Raw genomic sequence first — 8,533 nt, 5'->3', positions numbered from 1 at the left:
GATGTGGCCCTAAGTAAAAAAGAATGAATTATTTTGTCTGTTTTTTGTGGGGAAAATAATTCCTTTGTTCTCTTCTTTAGCAGTTTGCATTCAAATAGGTGGATCTGTTCTTTACATTACTTTTGAGAGCCTGCATTTCCCAAATTCCTATTACACCACTGGGCTTTCAAGGACAGGAGGGAAGCCAAAACATTTCCATCTAATGCAAACATGGATTACTGGAAGGATGTTCTCATTTTTTAAAAATGCACTGGGAGCAAGAGCCAGGTTTGCTAGCACCTTCTCTGCAAGGCATTGCTACCTTGGCTTTCTGCATGTAGAGAAAGAAAACCTCACCAAAAGGAAAGGGCAGAAGTTCCTGGAATGCCACTGCCTACAAAAAGAGCTGATGAAAGTGCTATTGGGCAGGCAAGCACAGCCACAGCAGCTGCAAAGAGGGTTAGCACACTGTCTCACAGTGAAACCAAGCACACTGATGGCTGGAGGCCCTTTCCCATCAGTCTCCAGTTAGTCAGCACCCCGTCTATATCTGTGGAAGACCATCTCCAAGATAAAAGATCCAGTGCAAGGAGGGAAGATTTTTAATACCTCATATGTTAGCAAAGCTGAGATTTCAGCTGTGACTACCCCCAGGCAAATCCAAGTTTCCAAATGTTCTATGCGTGGTTCCAGGAGGTATCTTCAGTTCCAGGAGGCATCTTCAGTTCCAGGAGGCATCTTCAGTTCCAAGAAGCAGATCCCTGTGTTAGCAAAACCAATGTCCAAAGGGCTTCTTCCTTAGAGTCTAGATGGAAACTTCATGTCAACCCGAACTGTTCTTCCAGCCAATGGACACAACAAAGTCCTGAGAAGTACTGATGAGCTGAACATCATCGTTGCGTGTCTGTGTATACATATATGTATGTATAATATATATAAATATATATAAATAAAAAGATATTGCCTGCACTTGTCCCTCCCTCTGCTCTCAAAAGTTTGGGGAATCTGGGGAGCTAGTCAAACACAAAGTGAGAAATCTCAGAGCATGCTGCTGATGCTCCATCCCTGCAGAACTCATTACACGTCAGTTGCTGTACTTAGGGTGGATTGGGAGGAGGATCTATTAGAGAGAAAAAGTATAGAGTAGAGTTAAGAAGCGGTTTTTTTCCTTCTAACTGCTGTCCTTTTATCTGCTCTCCTTCTCATGTTTCTGGGCTTTTTTTTTTTCTTCTTCCTTCTCCTTCATCCTATGGAAGTGGCACTGAATGCTGATGAGATAATAAACGGTCCAACCCCAGGCAATCATTTTGGGGTAATTAGTTCAGCTACTGAACTTCTAAGAGTCATTTTTTTCACCTGCCCAGCCAGAAAACTTGGGTGGTTAGTTACCCCATCACTGCTGAGCAGTCTTCGGGGAAGGGGCACTCAGAACTACAAGTACTTAAGCTCCTGGATAGACTATGCAATCTCTAATTAAGCCTAGCCCTGGCCTAGATATTTAGTATTTTATTTACTTTTTGCAAAATTCCTAACTTGTGCCAAAAGCAAAATGTCACATCCCACTAGGACCAAATCTGGGATTTGTTGTAAGCTTCTGTGCACAATCACACCCAAGATCACAGATCGGTTCAAAACAATTGGAATAGCACTACTTTAGGGAACTTGAGGGGGTGCCCTTTTTCTGTTTCAGAATAAACATTTCAAAATTTCCCTTGGAATGGAAGTTTGGAGAGGGAAATCATGGCATTAGGTTTAATGAACCTGACAGGAGAGCTTCCAGGTTTCTGCTTTCCCAGGATTCTCAGCCTCTTCAGGCCCCGTCAAAGCCCAGGGTGCCAGGGCGCGTGGTGCTCCCGGCCACACAGCCTGGAGCTGGGCTTTTGTGAGCACTGCGCTTTCACGGCTCCCAGCCCCGCGACGAGGAGCCTGTAAGCCCTAGGGCTGTTGATCCTGGAGCAGGCTGCCTTGGAGCTGCGGGCCCTGAGGGCTCCAACTCCAAAGCAGTCCAAGTGATGGAGAAGCCCTGGATCTGCAGACCCTGGAAGCCCACTGGGTGAAGCGAGCGAAAGCCTTCCTGGCAGCCAGGCAAGCTTCCAGGGGAACCTTTGCCTGCATTTTGCTGGCGGGTCCCCAAACCTGCCTAGTTCCAAGAAACGCTCTGGTTCCAACAATTTGGCATTTTCTGACAAAGATCTCTTCCATCTGAGAATTCCCACTCGGCTCTGGTGTACCCTCAGAGCTTCAGGGGTGACCTCTGATAAATTGAGGGGAGATTTGGGCTTTTGGATGTATAATTAGCTTCTCTGTGGCAGAGCATGAGATAACCAGGTCTGTGGACAGGGAGAGGAAGTTCTGCGTAGGCAAATTATGGGGGCTTTGTGCTCTCCCCTCTGACACTGGTCAGCACCAATGCAGAACACTGGATTAAATAAACGAACCGTTTGTCTGCTTTGGTATTGGCAATTCATACTTGATACTCATTAGATTCAAAAATAAAGTCAAGCATCCTAGAAACACACAGAATTTATCAGGCACCTCTGTACTTCACAAAGCAGCAAAGGAAGGATGCAGCCACATTTCTTCCTCCACACAGATCATCTTTAGAAAGTTCTGTTTAAAAATCTCATTTTATAGTCCGACTCTTTTTTTTTTCCCTTTTTCTCCTCTTAAAGTCACCTTGGGTGACAGATGTCACCGGGCCTCAAAAGAGCCGCTTGGATAAATCGGTAAATAATATTCATGAAATAGTACGTGCTAGCATATCCCGCTTTTCTTTTTATCCGTTCTAACAATACCAAATTCCTCATCCCTGAGACTCACATAAAGCCCACGACAGAGGGTTCACATTCAAACTCCAATCAGCAATTCACAAACTAACACAGAATGATCTAGCTGATTTCACTAGGGACCTCCATATGGTGATGAAATTTATTCTGAGACATGTTTAGGTTTTGTAGTTGTGGGCACCATACACAAACCCTGAGAAAAACTGAGATTTTTAAGGCTGAGCTAGGAATTTACTAATACAGCTCCTACTGAAATAAATGGATGCTGTTTGCCCTCAAAATCTAGTCATCCTGGAAGCTGGACAGAGTCCTGTATCCTGCATGTTTATTTCTTAACCAAAACAAGGATAATCTCTTTCAGCCTTTTGAGTCTACAATGATTTCCCAAGGCGTAGTTTTTAGACAGTACTTTTGCTTTTATATCCTGGAGGTGGACATGACTTCTCCATTTGTAATATTTTTAACCTATAAATTGTTCAGTTGGATTCAATTTTCAAAAAGCTATAATAGGGAATTCATATTCCCCAACTCTTTGAAGCATGTAACAAATACACATTTTTATAGTATGGTATAGGTGTGAAGTTTGTGTGGCTTGTCTTCAAAAGAAAATAACACTCCAGATATATTCTATTTTTTCTCCCTACAGTTTGAAAAATGGATTGATTTTTTTCTTTCATTTTTGCCTGTTTAAGTAAAGGACTGGAGTTGTTTTTTTCTGTATTTTTCCCTTCAGACAGCATATTTTCCTGATGGAACTCCCCTCCCCCCAATACACAATGTGCTTTTCTGATTTACCAGCTCTAGCATTTTCTCAACAATCATGTGAGCAAGAGCAAGGACTGAATATTTTTAGACACTAGAACTAAGCAGATGGTGAAGGATGTAAAAGATCAATAACTCGAGTTTTTGTAAAGTTTACAGCTCTGCTTATTTCAGTGTATTTCAAAATGCAACAAGAAGAATATAAAACTTCATAGAATGGAATAGGACAAAACTGCACTGGCCTGGGTGCCTTGTACAAGAACATTTTTCAAGCCATTCTTTGAAAGCAAGCCATGCACTTGCTCCAGCTTTAATTGTGAACTCTCCCTTTGTTAATTTAATTGTACTCATGTTGCTGTTTGGTAAAAGGTCTTGGACAGATGTGTGCTCATCTGACATTCTTCCAAGCATGTCTGTGTGGTCAAACTTGAAAGGTTTTTGGGAGCTGAAAGTCATCCCATCAGGAACCAGAAACAATACCATCTGCTTTAGGTGACTAAGCACACATCGAGAATAGCCATCTCCCTCCTTCTGGGCTCAAGCCTCCACATTCCCTTGGCCTTTTCCTGTGGAGCAGCTGCCCTTCAGAGGCGCAGAGGAAGGGGAAACCATAAAAAAACTTCTGGCCACAACACAGTTTTCACTACCACTTCAGGAGCCTGAGGGCTTAACCGAAAACAAGGTGGCATCAGGAAGTTGCTCAAAAGCTGGTGGCACAGTGCTGGAAATGCGTTGCCCTGGCCCAAAGTAGGGGCGCTTAACAGGAGAAACCAGTGTCTTGTTTTGTGACCTTGATTAAGTCCCTCCATCCTTCTGTGCCTTCACTTAGCTGCAGAACAGGGCAGCACAACCTCATTTCTGTATGTCATTTCTGTTACAAACAGCAAGGCTCACGGGGTGGGCACTGGGTCTATGACCTTGCAACATGTGGGAAGGTGTGTTACTAGGCCACAAGCATTAAGTAGAATTAGGAAAGCCAGTCACCAGACCAGCAGTTGACAGAGGTTGGAAGAGACAAACAAAATTCCCCCAAAGCCATGAAGACAGAGTTCACATTCGCAAGCGTGTTCCTGGACACTACCTGGCAGGGCCGTGGGGCTACAGATCAGGCACATCTCACCCTTCAGCAGTGCTGCTGTAAGCATGGTGTGAGCAGCTAAATGCCAGAGACAAAACGGCTGTCAGGCAAGCAGATCCTGCTGTAGCTTTTCACCCATGGCTGCTGACCCTTCCAGCCCCGTGGCTTCCGTACATTAATGGGAATGCCAACACCATGCTGTCAAGGAGGAACCGACCGGGAGCCCTTCACTCATCTCCCTGAACCTGGAATGCAGCAGTCCCTAACATGGGGGAATGAAGACATGGCCAAAGAAGACCAAAACACATTTTGATGCTTTGTTTTCAACAGACGTAAGGCAGCTGTGGTTTACATGGTACTTTTAGGGCTTGTGACATCCTCAGGCTCTTCGCACTTGGTACTGGCAAGGCGAGCATCACACAGCTGCCGTCTTGTATTCAGCAAGGGGCAGGGGACTGGAGGGGCTGGGACCAGCGAAGCTCCTCACCTGCACGGGAAGTCAGGAGGAGACACGTGGGGCAGGGTGGTGATGCTCTTCTCACACCCATTTTAAAGAGTTGCTGTGGGGCTTCCAACTTCCAGCCAGATCCTCAGCACCCAAAAGAGGGCCCCGCTAAGTGTCTCGGTGCCGTCTCTAGCAGCTGTCCCTTCTACCCGAGCAGTGTCAGCCTTGGAGCTGGGCCAGCATCTACGTGTGGAAGCTGTTCCCTCCTCCAACCTTCTGGACCTTAGGCAAAAGAGCTACTAAATGAGCCATACTGACACCAATACTGCAATCAATTTGTTAATAAGCATCAGAGACAGACTCTGCTGCTGGGAGGAGGAGGAGAGGGGAAAGGAGATCATTATTTTTAATTTAAATAAATCAATATGTTAATAGGGGAAAGGATGCACCCTGTACAGGATGGTGGAAGGGGGAAGGCAAAGGAGTACAGGGCAGCTCTTTTTTTTTTTTTTTTTTTGGCAGGGGGGGCATGTAATTTGTCATTAGCCTGGGTTTAAAAAAAAGAAAATTATTTAATATAAAAAGAGCAGGAGTAGACAACTTCAAAAGTCCAGTAATAGCAAACAACTAATTATACCCGTCTGAGACTTAGAAGGATGCCTGGCTCTTTTCTTTCTTTAAAACAAATTAAAGAAAAAGGAAAGCTTGATTCCCAGGAGGGCTTATCTAAGGCCTCTCATCTCTAATACACATCTAAAGGGACAGGGAAAATATCTTTTATCACTTAAATCTCCCTGAAATTTAAGACCAGCTGGGAATTTTTTTATGTGGATATGATTCATTAAATTCACATCATTCCAAAGAAACCTTCCTGCCGGTTTATCTTTGCCACTGCAGTCATCTCTCCAGAAAAGCACAGTTTCCTGAATGTTGTCAACCTGGACAGCTCAGTTTTTGGCTGAAGGTTGGATTTAATTCGGAAACTATGGAACTGGCCCCACATTTTTCTTTTCAGGGAACTGCTATGTGCAAATCATTCTCGAAGTCAACTTTTTCCCCTCTGCTGAGACAATAGGAAAATCCTGCACCACCGTACCGCTTCCAGCCATTAGGCTTCTCAGTCCTGAGAGGTGGGGTGGTTTTATTTTCGCAATACGTTTCAATATTTATGCATTGTACTTGGGGGTTTAGTGTCTTTGATCAAATATAGGTACAAGAGCTCTGAAGGCTCGGCTCTGAGAGCTAGCTCGGATAGCAGCCGCATCCAGCTTCCGCTGGGATCAAATGCAGTAAGTTTGTATTTCAGCAATCTTTAGAGCCGCTCTACGGCAGAGTGATGTACGAGCTGATAAATAGAGGGTTGCGGTGGAGTTAATATCCCGGTATAACGTGCACCCGCTGGAACGCTCTGAGCAACACTCCGCAGAGTTTTAGCAGGGAGGAAAATGTATGTTTTACATAATGAGCTCCTTCACGTATAGTGCCACAAAAGTTACTAGGGAGACGGTCCGTCTTAAGCGCAAAGAAAAACAAAGGGAAGTTCACGTGGCGAGATTGCTCCTCGCTGGCTCCGTCTCGCAGCCCATGCGGAGGGTGGGGAGGCACTTCCAAGGGCAATAGTTTGAAAAGCGGAGCTGAGCCAGGGCACCCGGGCGGCGGGGAGCGAGAGGCTTTGGGAAGAGGTCAGGCGGAGGGCAGGGTGGATCGAGTTCAGGGGCGGCTGTGGAAGAAAGGACGCGCGGCCCCGACAGATGCTAGTCGCGTTGTTCGGCGCGCTGTTGGAGGGCACGTGAGTGCCATGGTGATGGGTGCGCTCTGACATCCCAAATAAAGGAGCCCCGAGAAAGGGGGCTCCGGCGAGGGGGAAAGGGGACATAGCCCAGCCTACGGGAACACTTCAAATCAGACCGCACCTAGCGCTTGTGAAATTAAAAATAACTGCCAGCGACTGCGTAGAAGTAAGCAAGCTGGAACTTCCTGAATTTATCCCAGGGTAGAAGAGCAAACAGTTTTCACCCGGGGATTTTTCTTTTCTCTCATCTGTTAAGCAGACCCAGCTCTGCCTTTTGAACAGCTCCGCAGGACGTGGCTGAGAGTGGGAAACTGCCCCCGGACTCCCCGTTTTGAATGCTTTTCCCCAAGCAGGTACCTGGGCACGTCCAGCTTTCGTGTTTCCCTGGGTGAAAGTATCATTTTTTCCTTTTTCCTGTTTTGCCCTAGAGGAGCTCACAACTTCCCTGCATTTTAGTTCTACTTATTACTCAAAGATTTACAGTTACATTTCTAATGTTCAGAAAATTCAGCTCATGCAAACACTCTCTGTTAGTAAAGCCTATATTATCTGGCTTAGATATAGACGCGGTCCTTAGATTCAAATTAGGGCTTTTACCACATTTCCAAAATCCTCACAGACCTCTGCTACCTTGAACACAGTGAACGTGATTAAAAGTATCAGCCCCTCTTGCCAGATTCCTGTGGGAGTATCAGATCTAAACTAGATTATTAGACTAAACCCCTGCTTTTCAATTCAACCCAAGTTAGCAGTCGGGATCCTCTGGTTACGATTTGAAGCTATCATCAGCATTTAGGGGCCAGACTCCTACAGGAATCACTAGCGAGAGCTCATGCCACACATTTACTTTGGCTTTGCAGCTCCTAAACACGATACAGCTCTCTGCCGATCTCCAAATGCAGCCAGTAACATAAGCTAGCAACCTGCACTAAACATTCATAAATTATTAGTTTTTAAAAATCTAGCAAAACAAGAAAAATTCTCCTGGTAGAATAGTTCTCAAATTTAAAAATCTCTTTACTTATTCAATAATGGCTTTTGCTTTAGGACTTCATGCCATCATCACAAGAACAGTTTTACCAGTGGGCAGTATTTTGCTGCTGCCTTCAGACCAGCAATTAGAACAACTAACAGATAGTTCAGACAATAGCCAATTTATCTGCAGAAAGAGAATTTGCATTTCTCCTCATATACCTTATGTTAAAGATATACAGTATCATACAATAATTATCACTGTATAAACAAATTATAATTCAAAGGTCTTTAGAGCAGGGACCTTCCATTTTTACAGTGCACCTACACAAAAGCTTTTAAGCTCTTTAAAATGTTTTGAGCCTCTTGTTCATAGCTTTATACTACTCCTATGATATAATTATCAAACGGTTACATATATATAATACACAATGTATAATTAATATATATACTAATAATATATACTGAAAATACATATACACTAAAATATATTTACTAAACATTAAATTATATATTATTGCATATGACGCTTCATATATTACATCATATATCTTAAATTATGTCATATATTGTATATCGCATAATGTTTTTTTAAAAAATTATATATATATATATATAAAGCCAGCATTTCACATGTCTTCACACATGATCAGACATGTACATATACTCACCTGTGTGTATTGTGCATACATACGTCAGCAGCATGCTATTAATGCATA

Source organism: Haliaeetus leucocephalus, unplaced genomic scaffold (assembly GCF_000737465.1).
Source record: "Haliaeetus leucocephalus isolate CR32 unplaced genomic scaffold, Haliaeetus_leucocephalus-4.0 Scaffold526, whole genome shotgun sequence".
NCBI classification, from domain to species: domain Eukaryota; kingdom Metazoa; phylum Chordata; class Aves; order Accipitriformes; family Accipitridae; genus Haliaeetus; species Haliaeetus leucocephalus.
This window is presented reverse-complemented; position numbering follows the sequence as displayed.